At 52.4% G+C, this 10,407-nt stretch overlaps 1 long non-coding RNA gene across 2 annotated transcripts; it reads left to right on the top strand.

Annotated features, from left to right (window-relative positions):
* The first annotated feature begins 8,581 nt into the window (after positions 1-8,581).
* Positions 8,582-10,021, top strand: LOC129148320 (uncharacterized). 2 transcript variants are annotated; one of them, XR_008555378.1, is made up of 3 exons: positions 8,582-8,794; positions 9,491-9,573; positions 9,910-10,021. It is a non-coding gene; the product is annotated as an uncharacterized LOC129148320 (long non-coding RNA). The 2 variants fall into 2 exon arrangements; XR_008555377.1 differs by lacking the exon at positions 8,582-8,794 and adding an exon at positions 9,033-9,093.
* Positions 10,022-10,407: the final 386 nt, after the last annotated feature.

Here is a 10,407-nt window from a genome sequence, read left to right as displayed (position 1 = left end):
TGGCCGGGTTGGAGTCTAGAACTGAAACCGGGTCCTAACACAGAAAACACACTCTCATCGTCTTTATTTTTTCTCCGCGTGTTTTAGTTCTTGTGCTTTGCCTTTAAGGATCTAACAGCCGGGCTCCTTGCCCGCAGACCAGCAGACGGAGCCGGAACACACTTGTCCCAGAGCCACGCGGGTGCAGAAGCCACTAACCCGACAGGAGGCCCAGTGTGCCCAGACCCCGTCCTTGGGGACAGTGTTCACAGGCGAGGGGTGCCTGGTGATTCGTGCTGGGCGGGGACCTAGATGTCACCCAATCAGACCTGCCAACCTTACGCTTTCTCTCCCCTTTCCCTTTCCTACCTTACCTGGCTGAGTTAAAAATCCTCTCTGGTCCATACACCTGGCGAGGGGCCTGTCCCCTGGCTGGACCCTGGGGACACAGGTGGCTCAAAGGGGGATCACAGTTCTCCTTGGAGTCCCTGTGTGGCAGGCGGAGCAGCCTGGGAAAGAGGAGGAGGAGGAGAAGGAGGTGGCGGGAGAGAGCATGGAGGATGTCTCATAGAGGTTGTGGGCCGAAAACGGCAACAGCCAGGACCTGAACGGGGAGCCAAGAGGTGGAAGGAGGAGGCCCGGCAGCTGGACCAGGATTTCTATGTCCCTTATCAGCTCAAAGATTTCGACAGTGAATGGGTCCTGAGCGTTGGTGGGGACCAGAGGTGCCTTTGAGCAGCAGGTGGCTGGTGCTGTCCTGGACCTGATGGGGGGCGAGGCCCAGAACCTGACCAGGGGCCGGCAGCAGCTCAAGTGGGACTGGAAGAAGAAGCGGTTTGTGGGACAGTCAGGACAAGAGGACAAGAAGAAGATCAAGACAGAAAGTGGTGGCTCCATCAGCAGCTCCTACAAGCGGGACCTCTACCAGATGTGGAAGCAGAAACAGAAAACTGCCATATGCTCAACATCTGAGCCCCAGTGGGCTGCCAGCAGTCGGCCCTGTTGGCAGCGCTGTTTCGGCCTGATCTGGTCGGGGCATGTGCAGGAGGCAACCAATTGATATGTCTTTCTCACATCCATGTTTCTCTCTCTGTCTCTCTCCTTCCCTTCTACTCTAAAAATCTATGAAAAATGTCCTTAGGTGAGGATTAACAAAAAAACCAACAGTGCATACATACACACATATACAAAAATACATGAATATTGGAGGGTTGGGGAGCAGGGCCCCATAAGTGCACAAATTTTGTGCACCAGGCCTCTAGTATTTCCATAGAATGGGGGAGCCGAACAGCTGCAACAGCTGCATTTCCATAGAATGAGGCAGCTGGGAGCAGCAAAAGGCCTATGTTTCCTAAATACAGGGAAGGAGCCCCTCCTCCAGAAGGAGGAGGAGGAAGCCCAGGGGAAATAGGAAAACAATAAGGAAGGAGGGGGAGAACCTCTCGTGTCCCATGTGAGGTTCCACCTTTGAGCTCACGAGTTACCATAGTAACCAGTCTAAGGGAATAGTGGCCAATCAGAGGGGACATCAAGGCCCAAGGATCTGCAGCCTTTACAAGGTGTGCCCGTTAATGCTGCGGGTTTTGCATTCTTCACCGGTATGTGCAAAACCCGCAGCATTAGCCGGGACAGCTATGTGTGAGCCGCAGGGAAAGGAGCTCAGTGGGACCCTTCCCCCTCCCCACATGGGAGTCTGTACTTGTTCTTCAGTAAACCGCCACCTTGGCTAGTCCACCTTCTGTCTGCGGCTTCCTGCTTCCACTGCGGCGGACAAAGAATCCGGGTTCCAGTCCAAAATTTCCCCATCCGTCTGCTGGGGAAATGGACCCATTTCCCACCTGAGAGCCGAGAGCCACGGCTCACAAACCGATTTGGGCACCGGGATCATCTGGGCTGCTTGAGCCCCGCCTCGCTGCTTGCTCATTCCCTTTCGAGATCCCAGCTGAGTGTTTGCAGTTCCAATCCTCGCCTCTAACAGGGTCACCGAAAATCGGGGACCACGGTGTCACCCTGGGAAATGCTGGTAACGGTGGTCATTGGAAATCCGCTGTGATGGACCAGGAAGTAACACATCTGGTCTTGCCCTAACTGGTTTGGCTCCGTGGATAGAGCATCAGCCTGCGGACTAAAGGGTCCCAGGTTCGATTCCGGTCAAGGGTGTGTACCTTGGTTGCGGGCACATCCCCAGTGGGGAGTGTGCAGGCGGCAGCTGATGGATGTTTCTAACTCTCTATCCCTCTCCCTTCCTCTCTGTAAAAAATCAATAAAATATATTTTTTTTAAAAATCAAAAAAGATCTGGTCTTGACTCTCTGGGCCCAAGAGAGACCTCCTGGTAACAGTAACAGCTACGAGCCACAAGAGGGAGACATTGTCACAGGGCCCCAGCCACACACACACACACACACACACACACCCAGCCCTCTGCTTCATACAATAGGCCAAGAACTTGTGGAAAAGGAGTCTCTCTTTTGTGTGTTCCAGGGTTTTCAGGAAAACCACACCTGGCACGAGGCCCTGGGACAGTGATGGGCAACCTTTTGAGCTTGGTGTTGTGAAAGAAAGGAGCCACACGCTAACCTGACAAGCTCAGGGGAGGCCTGCGTGGCCGTCTTGCAAACTCAGAGACCTGAAATAACCACAAAGGATGGTTTGAAAATTAAATATTTAACTACAAACAGGTTATAGTGGGCAGTCATGTCCTAGTCCCATATCTTCCCTGACAAAGGTCAACTTAGATCTTTACTGAGTCCATTTGCCTTTTTGCCTCTAAGATAACATATCTGTGAGATGTCTGTGAGATGTCTGGGTAACTTGTAACTTCCTTTTTACCCCGGACCCCTCAGGGCACAACAAATGGCACCGGGACATTCCTTCATTGTTATTGTTATCAAGTTAATTGTCAACTGTTAATTACGTTAAAGTATCCTGTATCTATCTCTGTAAGAGAAGCACATGTCCATCATTTCACTTTTCACCCAATCCCAGAGGTTTCCCCGCTTTGCTTTGTCCCACCTCCCTAATCTGTCACCAATGGATTTCATGTAACTCACCTACGTCCCTTTTCTTTGATTTCAAGGTATAAATATAGATGTAACCCTGCATTCTCCGGAGCATTATCTCAATTCATTGAGATTCTGCTTCCCGGCATATGTGTGGCTCAAATAAACTCACTAAAATTCTTTACAGGTTTCAATGGTTTTTTCGTTAAAAAACTTCGCCAAAAAATGAGCATAACTCGGGTAGTGTGTCACATTGAGGAAAAAAATTATTTTGCAAATGTTTCATCCTCGGCATGCGGCCGCCTCAGCGGCCACGTGTCATCAGAAATGGCTACGCGTGTCAGTGCTGACACGCGTGTCATAGGTTCGCCATCACTGCCCTAGGAGTCTGGGCGCTGCACAAAGGAAGTGCAGGGAGGAGCAAGAATAAGACGAAGGAGAGATGGACTCGGAAGGAAGTGTGAGCGTTTCCATGGTCTGAGGAGGCTCTCACTGGTCCCACGCGGGGGGGACCCCTTGGGTCCGTTTCCACGCCCGGTAAACAGGAGCAGTTGCACCACAGAAGCCCTCACGTCGGATCTATGGTCTCGGGGACCAATCAATATTCTGCTCATCATTTTAGGGCTTCAACTTGGGGGAAATTGGTGCTTATGGAGGAGGGTCAGATAGATAATATGTTCACAAAATGAAAAAAAATCAGATGGAAAGTTTAACTCATCCGTTGGGAAACCTCGCTAACGTCTTTTCCAAATAACCCGCTAAGGGTTTCCCTTTTATTTCCTGTGCATCCCTGTCGTGTTTGGCTATAAAAACACCAGCAAACATCTCTGCTTCCTGTTCCGCACCATGCGGTACCCTCTCCCTCCCACCAGAGGGCGCGCTTCTTGCTCACTGGTCTATGCCTGCAGGGTTTCATTCTTTGAAGGATGCTCCCTCCGTTTTCTCTCTTCCTCTATAAACGGACACGTGGACCTAACCTTTTACGGTCACAAACAACGTAGCAAAGGATAAGTAACCTTGCCCACGTGTCATTTTGTGCTGGGAAGACTTAGAGGGAAATTTCCAGAATTGGGGTGGCTGGGTCCAAGGTAAATTCGCTTGTTGACGGTCCTGTAACCCATCAGGGCACATGCCGGGGTTGCCGGCTCCATCCCCAATAGGGGGCCTGCAGGAGGCAGCTGATCCATGATTCTCATCACTGATGTTTCTCTTCCTACCTCTCTGAAATCAATGCAAGGATATGTTTTAAAAAATAAACGCATTTTTGCCGAAGCCAGTTTGGCTCAGTGGATGGAGCGTCGGCCTGCGGACTGAAGGGTCCCAGGATCGATTCCGGTCAGGGGCATGTACCTTGGTTGCGGGCACGTCCCCAGTGGGTGGTGTGCAGGAGGCAGCTGATCAATGTTTCTCTCTCATTGATGTTTCTAGCTCTCTGTCCCTCTCCCTTCCTCTCTGTAAAACATCAATAAAATATATTTTTTTAAAAACGCATTTTAAACACATGCAAGAACGAAGTGCCTTGAAATGCTATGTTGTGAGCTACAGTGCCTGTATGTGTCTGTGCAGTGGGACAGATGGCTTAACTGCTCCTCAGTAGAGTCCACGTTACCAGCGTGTATGGGTGGTGGGCTCTCCTTTCAGTTCCCAGCATGTTGCCGTTCTGTGGTTCCCTTTCGAGCCTGGCTGGTCCCTTTAACCAGCGTGCCACGTCACCTCGCTCACCTAGAACCTTAGTTATTTCAGAGAACGATTGCTCAATACCGCTGCTCCGGAGCTGTTTGCAAAAACAGACAAAGGTAGCATCCAGCACTCTGTCACTGCCCATGGGAGACTGATTGGCCCAGGTTCGACCCTTTTAGTTTGTTTGTTTAATCCTCCCCCGAGGACATATTTCCATTGGTTTTTATTTATTTTTAATTTTTTGATTTCACAGAGGAAGAGAGGGAGACAGATAGAAACATCAATGATGAGAATCATTGATCGGCTGCCTCCTGAACGCCCCCTACTGGGAGTTGAGCCCAAAACCTGGGCATGTGCACTTGGCTGGAATTTAACCTGGGACCCTTTAGTCCTCAGGTCGACGCTCTATCCACTGATCCAAACCGGCTAGGGGTCCGTTGGTTTTTAAAGAGAGGCAGGGAGGGGGAGAGACAGAGAAAAACATTGATTGGTTGCCTCCTGCACTCCCCCAATCCAGGCCCCTTCAATCCAAGGGCTGACACTCTACCCACTGAACCACACCAGCCAGGGCCCCAGTCTGTCCTTCTTTACGGCCCTACCCTCGCTGTGGCCTCAAGGTGGGGGGAGTGCATCTCCCAGCCTCTGATCTGGGGCGGCCCTGGTGGCTTGCTCTGGTCAATGGCAAGAGGCATTGTGTCAACGGTGCGCACAGACCCGAGACCCGAGTCATTCCCTCTGTGCCTTGTCAGCCAGCTTGTGCAGGAGAAAGGAAGAGCTGAGAGCAAACAGCGGCTGCCGTGAACAGCAGTTTTATTAACGTTTAAACATCCAAACGTTTTACAGACGGAGGCCCGGTCAGAAACGAGGCCTCCTGCGGGTCCCGCTTAAAGGCGTACACACCCACTGCGCGCACAGCCCAGCAGCAGGCAGTGGGTGTCTATTCCACTCTGTGCGAATCAGGCGGTGAGATCTCAGAATGTGAATGAGAAACCACTGCAGCCGTCGGAGCCCCCCAGCGAAGCTTCACGCTATCATTCCACGTTCAAGGCAGGACCATGTCTCCGGCGGCTGGGCCCCACGCCCCGAGGACACCGGCCCCGCGGACACTCAGGAGCCGTTGGCGACGGTGTCTTCCTCCATCTCCTCCTCCCCGTCGTTGCTGGGGCCTGAGGAGACACAAAGCCAGGGCCACAGGGTTTCAGGGACGGAGCTGCTCGGGATGAGCGCCCGGCAGAGGCCCCGTGTGCCGGCCCAGGACAGGGCACGCAGAAGATCATCTTCCGGCGGTAATGTGCTGACCGCGTCCTTCGAAATCTGTAAGAAGTACCAGTGGTACCGGTTAATAACGCGGATTGTGTAATCAAAGAAAACACGGCAATTTCAAGAGACTCATCACAGTGCTTTATTCAAAGTCGCTAGCTCCACATTTCCCGCATCTTTCAGGTAACTTGTGGGTACCGTCCCAATAGAACTTCTCTTTTTTTGAGGCAGACCATTCAGAGACCCAATTTTCCACTTCACCTACGTTTTGAAGAGCTGCTCAGAAAATGCGTGTGCCATCGATCGGAACACGTGGTCATCTGAAGGAGCAAGGTCTGGTGAATACGGCGGGTGGGTTCATACTTCCCAGGCAAGACCTTTTGTATTATTTTTATTAAATACATTTTATGGATCTTTCACAGAGAGGAAGGGAGAGGGATAGAGAGCTAGAAACATCGATGAGAGAGAAACATTGGCCAGCTGCCTCCTGCACACCCCCCACTGGGGATGTGCCCGCAACCAAGGTACATGCCCTTGACCGGAATCGAACCTGGGACCTTTCATTCCGCAGACCGACGCTCTATCCACTGAGCCAAACCGGTTTAGGCAAGGCAAGATCTTTTAATGCAATTGTTCTCAACCTTCCTAATGCCACGACCCTTTAATACCGTTCCTCATGTTGTGGTGACCCCCAACCATAAAATTATTTTCGTTGGTACTTCATAACTGTAATTTTTCTGCTGTTATGAATCGTAATGTAAATATCTGATATCCTGGATGTCTTAGGCGGCCCCTGTGAAAGGGTCGTTCGACCCCCAAAGGGGTCCCCGCCCACAGGTTGAGAACCGCTGTTTTCATGTGTTTTTAACTGGTTTTGAAGTGTGTGATGGTGCGTCAACATGAAGCAAAATTACTTTGCCATGTCTCTGGCCCATTTGGTCCTTTTATGATCAAAGCCTGGTTCAAATTGACCTGGACGTTCTTTGTCTTTCACATCGAAATCATCACTATAAAAGCCTTTAAACCAGCGTTCACAAGGATCTTGAGATGGAGCATGTTCACCCCAAGCTTCCCGAAGTATATAATAACTTCCAGCAGCACTTTTCTTAAAAATAAAATAATGAATTAAAACTTCCCACAAATGCTCCTTTTTTTAGGGATGTAATTCAACATACTAAAGCATAAAATATCTATGATGTAAACACCTTCAGATAATTTGTCACATAAAGTTTTGAAGCTTGCTGTCAATTCAACAAAATAACATCCATAACAAATCGGCATAAATCAACATATGTGTAACTCCATCTATTGAAAAATACCAAGTACTAACCAAAACTAGTATATAGCTGTGTGCAGTATAATGAGTCACTTTCTTAGAAAAAAAAAAGGAGCATATATGTTCTGCATGTAGGATGTAAAATAAATTCTCCGTATGCCAAGGGACGTGTGTAATGAGGCACTGGGAGTGTGTGAGTGTCCATGCGCATAAGCAGCTACACCTCTCCCTGTGGTTGCTAGAAACGTCTCCTACAGACATATCAGGCAGGGTGCGGGGGCCAGCTTAGAGGGGATCTGCCCCGCAGTTTCGGGGGCCTTCCTTTGCAGGGCTGGGGACGGGGGAGCTGCAGAACCCCGCCTGCTGCTAGAGTGCAGGGTTCTTTGTTTGGTTTGTTTTAATTTCTGGGTAGAATTTTTGGTGAGGATCGCATGGCAGGCAGCTTCCCTTCCAGGGTCCTGAAATACCAGGGCGGTAGGGGCGACCACGTGCCTCAGGGGACATGCCAAGTAGGGGGAGACCTTTTCCCAGAGGAGCAGGTGAGCTGGGAGGCGGTGACAGGACCCCCCCTTTCCTCCACGCCCTCCAGAGGGGCAGCTGTGGGGTCAGTGCCCGTGAGCGTCCTGAGATCCTGGGCGGGAGGGAAATCCCTCCATCAGGGACAATGAGATAGGCTAGCATGTGTCCTCCAGGCGGACTTGGCTCCGCCGGGTTTGAGAGCAGAGCCGCGATTTCCGCCTGGGAGCTCAGCACCGCGGACAGAGACACCGTGTGTTATTCCTTAAAATGGCCACAGGAGGGCAGCAAAGGATCATGTTTGCACAGGAATTGGCTGAGTGTGTCCTTGGAGTTCTAGCGTAAGAAGCAGGTAGTTCCACACAGGTGTCCACGATAATCAGTAACGTGCTTGGAGAACATGATACATGTGTTCTACACGTTTTATTCCGGGAAAATATTTGAAATACATTATCTATATGTAACTAGAAGTTTTTAACTAGGAACCAGGGAGGAGCTTGCCACCAAGATACATGCCCTTGACCAGAATCGAACCCGGGACCCTTTGCTCCACAGACTGATGCTCTATCCACTGAGCCAAACCGGCTAGGGATGGCCCTTCTTTTTAAAAGAACTTTTTTTTATTGATTCCAGAGAGGAACGGCAAGGGAGAGAGAGATAGAAACATCAATGATGAGAGAGAATCATGGATCGGCTGCTTCCTGCACGACCCCCCTACGAGCCCATCACCCAGGCACATGCCCTTGATCAGAATCAAACTCGGAACCCTTCAGTCCGCAGGCCGACGCTATATCCACTGAGCCAAACCGGCTAGGGCTTTGTTTTTTATTTGTTTGTTTTGTTTTTAATTTATTCCAATGCAGTATATATGTTTCTCAATGCGAAAGCTGGTGATAGTGCAGTTATTCCGAATGGCCACTAGATGGCAGCAGAGGATCATTTATGCGCAGGAGTCAGCTGACTGCAGGTGTCAGGGAGCACGGGGAAGTCTCTTGAAGGGACTTGTCTACCTGTCCCACGTGTTTGGGTGACATTTGAAGAGAGTTATCCACACGCAACTAGAAGTTTGTAACCGGGTCCTGGTATGTGTGTGGGAGTATGTACCCACATAAGCATCTAACTCTTCATCTTTGTTTGTTGGCAGACATGCACACACTGTTACAAAGGTCCCCAACCTTTGTATCAGGCAGGGTGGCCGGGTCAGCTTAGAGGGGATCTGCCCAGCGGTCCCCTGGCCTCCTTTGCAGGGCTGAGGGGATGGGGGGGCAGGTGCAGAACCCCGCCTTGCTGATTTTGTGCCCTGAAAAGCCAGGGCAGTAGGGGCGACCACGTGCCTCGGGGGACATGCCAAGTAGGGGGAGACCTTTTCCCAGAGGAGCAGGTGAGCTGGGAGGCGGTGACAGGACCCCCCCTTTCCTCCACGCCCTCCAGAGGGGCAGCTGTGGGGTCAGTGCCCGTGACTGGCCTGAGATCCTGGGTGTCAGGGAAGTCCCTCCATCAGGGACAATGAGATAGGCTAGCGTTTGTCCTCCAGGCGGACTTTACTGAGCCAGGGTTTTCACTGCGTCCCCAGTAGGGGCGTGCAGGAGGCCGGCGACCCGTGATTCTCTCTCGTCATGGATGTTTCCATCTCTCCCTTCCTCTCTGAAATCAATAAAAACGTACTGAAAGGTAGCCATGAACGTCCCGGGTGAGACGCGTCCGAACAGCGCGGTTGCGGCCGCTCACCCCACAGCCCTCGCTGCCGCGTCACGCACCGTCTCTCTCTTCTGTTCCAGCCTCACCATCTCCGCCGACTGCCCCATGAAGCTCCACAACTTCCCCATGGACGAGCACACGTGCCCCCTGAGCTTCGGCAGCTGTGAGTTGCTTGTTTGTTTGCTCACGGTTAGATGTGTTTTTATGGGTCCCAGGGAGGAAGGGCAAGGGGCAGAGACAGGGGTCCTGAAGGGGTGAGGGATGGGGGCGACGCGGGATGGGGGCGGACAGGACCGTGGGCCCCGGGCAGGCGGGGCTGGGACGGGCGGCGGTGAATGCCCCTGAGGTCCCTCCGGAGTGAACGCATCACGGAGCCTCCTGCCCGGCTCCGCGGATCGATGCTCGGTGGGAGGCCAGGACTAGGGTTCCGGAGCGTTCCATCAGGATAGGGCCCAGCAGGCCACCTGATTGCCTGGCTCACTGTGGCCTCTGGCTCCAGGGTGGATGCCTCATCGCTGACACGGAGAGGGATGGAGCGCCCGAGACAAAACCCGCAGGGCGGGCACGTCTTCCCACCTGTAACGTGATGGCAGGGCACCCGCCCTCATGGCCACGGGTGCCGTTAAAACGACCCGTACGGTCAGAGGTCACGTCGCCCTCACCAACAGTGCGCAAAGCGAGAGGCTGGGGCCCCGCGGCCTGGCTCAGGAACCAGGAGGTCACGGTTCGATTCCCGGTCAGGGCACAGGCCCGGGTTTCGGGCTCGATCCCCAGTGGGGGCGCATGCGGGAGGCAGCTGATCCATGATTCTCTGTCACCATGGATGTTTCTCTCCCTCGCTCTCTCCCTTCCTCGCCCCACCAGGTGGGGGACGTGACCTGCGGTCCCCTGTCAAGCCCCACGGGGGCGGGGGAGGGCGTAGCCTCAGGTCCCTGCTGATTGCCCCTTCAGGCTCCTGCTGGGAACTTGGCCTCCGCTGTGGGTGCAGCCATCTTTG

This window comes from Eptesicus fuscus, chromosome 25 (assembly GCF_027574615.1).
Source record: "Eptesicus fuscus isolate TK198812 chromosome 25, DD_ASM_mEF_20220401, whole genome shotgun sequence".
Classification (NCBI taxonomy): Eukaryota; Metazoa; Chordata; class Mammalia; order Chiroptera; family Vespertilionidae; genus Eptesicus; species Eptesicus fuscus.
The sequence above is the reverse complement of the archived record's forward strand: the minus strand, read 5'-3'. Positions and strand labels throughout refer to the sequence as shown.